This window comes from Austrofundulus limnaeus, unplaced genomic scaffold (genome assembly GCF_001266775.1).
Source record: "Austrofundulus limnaeus strain Quisiro unplaced genomic scaffold, Austrofundulus_limnaeus-1.0 Scaffold407, whole genome shotgun sequence".
NCBI classification, from domain to species: domain Eukaryota; kingdom Metazoa; phylum Chordata; class Actinopteri; order Cyprinodontiformes; family Rivulidae; genus Austrofundulus; species Austrofundulus limnaeus.
In genome coordinates, this window is record NW_013952809.1 from 427,924 (window position 1) to 432,498 (window position 4,575).

Genomic DNA, 4,575 nt, shown 5'->3' on the forward strand with positions numbered 1-4,575 from the left:
TCCCTGCGTAGAGTCACCTCTGGTATTTTGGCTGACTTCAGGCTCTGCCCAAAGCTGGGAGCAACGTCTGTCAATTTACAATTTACAGAAACTTTAAAAGTTCTTTAACAACCTGTACAGCTTCATTTTCTGTATCACTGTTTTCAACTTCATCCAGTTTGTTTTCTATTACTTTCATCAGCTGACGCCTGGTACCGTCTTTTAAGAGCTCATCTTCGTCAGTAGCAAAGCATTTCAAATCTGTGTATCTTTGTACAGTCAAATACACAAAAACAGTAACACAACTAATAATCTCATTTGAACAATGTCTGTATTTCTCACAATAAGACCAATAAGAACATTTTGTGTAATAAAACGGTGAAAAGACAAAACTTTGTCACTAATGCAATAATTGAGATTGAGATTTAAAAAATGGATTTACCGTAACTGAAACAAAATATCCAAATATCAACTATTTTAATTATTTTGACACCTAATCGGTGGGTTAACACATATTGGGGTACATAGACTGATGCAATAAAGTTAATCTGTTATTACTTCATGTTTGAGTTTTTCAGTTTACCATCACATGTCACACTTTCTGCCAGCATGGTACCCATCTCCATCCTGTCTTCATTTTGTTCGCTTCGAGCCATTTTAGAAACCTCATTTTGAATATTTGGATTTTTCACGAAGCTCAAATTAGCAGTCTGTTTACGCTTCATTTTTTTTCACGACATCAAGTCTGCCCTGCTCACATAGCGGAGTAGTTATGAACACAGCGTGATGGTGTGTAGCGCAGTTAAGCTAGTTTTATACCTGACAAAGTTGATGCAATGAACTGGGCATGAGAATGTGTGTTCCCTTGATTGTGTTGACTCCGTTCGTGCACGTTTCACTATTTTTCCACTGGCTATGTAGAATACTGAGCTGATGTAAGCTGAGGATTAATACCTACTGTATCTCTGCTTAAATGACATCTACTGTGTATCATGTAAACACTACATTCCTTATAAAAAAATGCAAGGCAATTTAATTTTTTCTGCCATTTTTTTCCCTGTACCTCCTTCAAACTGTCATCCAGGCACTTTCTTGGTTTTACTCCTTTCACTTTCTTTGTTTATTCTATTTTCTCCCTCCAAAAAAGACACATTTAGCGCACACAGTCATGAAAAAAAAAAACTTTAAATATTTATCTTCTCTGCAGATGTCACTGAGCTGAGCTTGGCATTCCTCTAAATGTATTTTGTCAGATTGGTGTCAGGGATCCTATCTGTAACAAGGAGTCACTGAAGGATGAGATGCTGAATGTGAACCAATTTACATCATCGCCTTCAACCCATCTGCAGTTTAAGAGTTCGCAGTCTGCTACGAAATGTTCTTCACTTCACGTGCATGAAAAGAATTTTACACATCCATCTTTCCTGAGGCATAATCGTTTGCTATCTCGGCGGTAGACAACACTGGAAGGTACGGGACTAGAAATGATTCTGTAACGTAAGATTTTGTAAGATATTAGGTTGTAAAAAAAACGTGGAACATCTTTTCAATTTGCAAACGGTAGCTGTGTCATTCCAATCTGCAGAGATACATTTTGAGGAAGAGCAACACTGTCAGGGAACGCTCAATAAAAAAACATGAGAAAGGAGGTTTTAGTGGATAATGTGACTGAGATGATTTTCTGAGAGGGAGAGCAAAGCTGCATCCTCCTGCAGAGTCAACAGAGGAAGTTATTCCAAACGTAAACACGACCTCAACTCTGAGAATCACTTCCTTACAAAAAGGAATCTAGGAGGTCATAAAAGGTTGTTAAAATATGGGCTCATTACCAAAAGTCCTGTGCTGCATAAAACTGATGTAGCTTTACTTTTACAGGCAGATGTTATTAGTTTAGGTGGAATTATTTAGCACTATTTAAAATATACAAACACTAAGTCAACAAATGCGAGACCAAGAGCAAGTGAACCAAACAAAAGTATGGTTCATTCTTTGGTTTTTCAGTTTCAAAATAAAACAAGAAGAAACGAACAATCGGGTGTATTTAAAAGGTTTTTGTTTTAAAACAAAATTAGGAAAATGACAATTGCAAAAATGAAAGTGTACTTTTTCCTCTTTAATGGTTAAAGCAAAAACAACCTTTATGTTTTGTCAGTGCACTACTTGGGACCTTCTGGCGGAACCAGAAATCATCGCCTGAGATCCTGGCGCATTAAGTTTTCACTCACCACTTTAGAAACGGCCCACGTCTCACCATGGACATGTTTGCTTTATTTAGAGGGAGTTGACATGTCTCATATGAGAGGTGATGATCTTAATGTGAACAAAATTGTTTTAATATTCCAAGTTCTGTAGAATCAGGTTCAAGTGCAGCCATTGCCAGTATCTTTAGGAATCTTCCAGCCACTATAAATTCTTCTGTTTGGTATTGGCATATTGGATATTTACTTTGGATTTAGATAGCTGAAGCAAAAATCAAACTGCGTGTATTTTTTAGTTAGTTAAATTTTACATTTAGGTTTTAAAATGGAGAAAGAAAAACAGAAAACAACAAGATTGTTTTCTTTCAGTGATTTTGTTTTGAAATGGAAAAACCAAAGAAAGAACCGTACACGGATTCCAAACAGATTTTTTTTCCATTTTTGCCATTTTGTTAAATTTTTGTGTTTCGTGATTCTTGTGTTTAGTTCTGCGTATTCCTCTGTGCCTCTTCTGTCATTTCTGCTCATGCCCCACCCACACTTACCTGTCCTCAATTATCATCGCCCCAGGTGTTTCCACTACACTCGTCAGTGCCTGTCCTTTTAATCCCTCAGTTTTCTTTCCTCCTTCATTTGAGCGTTGTGTGTTAGACACCATGCACACCAAACACCATGTCTGCTTCTCCTCTGTGGGCTCCTTGAATTACTTTGTAGTTGTTTCCACATCAGCCTGTTTTATATATAAAAAAAGTTAAATGAAATATTTTTTCCTGAGTTTGTCATGTCAGCCTGCATTTTGAACTTAAATAAAAAAAACAGAGTGAAGCTATGATTGAGTGTAGAATTAATCACATCAAAGCACCCCCTGCTCAAACCATCACTGTAAGCTGGAGGGAGAGTTATTTTGCCAATATGATGAATGTCCTCGACTGCACCATGTAATGCAACGGACCCTCCACAATCTAGGAAAATTAATTACTGCTGTCAGGATTTTCCTGGTTTTTTACTAAGTAGATAAAAAATTAAATTAATTTTTCTTGCTCATCCACAATCTCAGATCATTTTCATAAAACAGAGCATCTTTAAACTTTAATGAAACGGCGATAAGAGCAGTTTTGTTTGTTGTAGTTTTCCAAAGCTTGTAAAAAGTAGTTGGAAAATGATGGAGTTAAGGAGTTAAGTGCTGTTTGCTTGCTGCCCTGGTTTGTCACTTGACCTCAAGACTATCAGGTCATTTGTTTCACTTCCTGGAAATAAATGTGATAAAGCTACTGATCTGACCATTCCTTTTAGAGAGAAAGTTCAAAGTGGCTCTACAATGTTCAGGGGTTCAACTTTATTGGTATGTAAAATTCAAACATCTGAACACAAACGCAATTTATTTCTTTGTTCTTGACTGAATAACCTTCTGCTTAGTGGGAATATAACGAGAAGCTTTCTGGAAAACAGAAACGAGGGTTTGAAATTTGTCAACCTCCGTGTGTCGTTTCTCATGAGAACAGACAGCGAGGTTCACTTTCCATCAGCGGATGTTGTTGTCAGCCAGTGTTTGTCTTGGTGTGGAGACAGCACAGCTGTTAGCTGGATGAGTTAGACGCTGTCGTCTCTGCTGATCAGCTCCTCTGCTCTGCACAGCTGCTCTGAGAGCAGCAGTGTACATGCACACCACACTCATCTCCTATACATGTGTTTTATACTTAAGAAGATGATGCTCCAAAGAACTCCTCGCCGATCCAACATTAAACCATCACATCTATCACTAGATGCTCAACCCCAACCCTTTACCATGAACCCAAACGTAATGTCATTTGTAAGTAAAATAAAGTGCTTTTCATAAATCTTTTATGGCCTTGAAGGAGTAATACCAGTAACTCACTGAGCTGTAACTGTGTTGGGAGTCTTTTTGAATTCCCTTTAAACCCAATTCAATTTTCTCTTGGTCATCTCCAACCCTACGAGGAACTGAAGGTTGACATCCGCCAAGATACAAGATAAGCTTTAGGAAATAAGTTTTGGGGGAATAAAATGCATTTTCCAGGTACATACTTCAAATCTAAATCCACAATCATGTAAGTATGTGACCTTCAGTTGTTATGAAAATGCTGTGAAATAAATTTGACTTTACATCATAGCCTATCTGAAGGCCTTGAAATTGGCCGGTCTCTTTAAGAACCTCCTACCATTTCAGAGTGCTGAAATGGGCCGGGGGAGGCCCATGCACACATGCGCTATGATGCAGTTTACTTGGCCTACACATTTTCTGGTCTGACATTTTACCCTCAACCTTACCTCACAGGTACATACAGCGGGTAAAATAAGTATTAAACACGTCAACATTTTTCTCAGTAAATACTGTATATTACTAGAGGTGCTAATGACATGAAATTTTCACCAGATG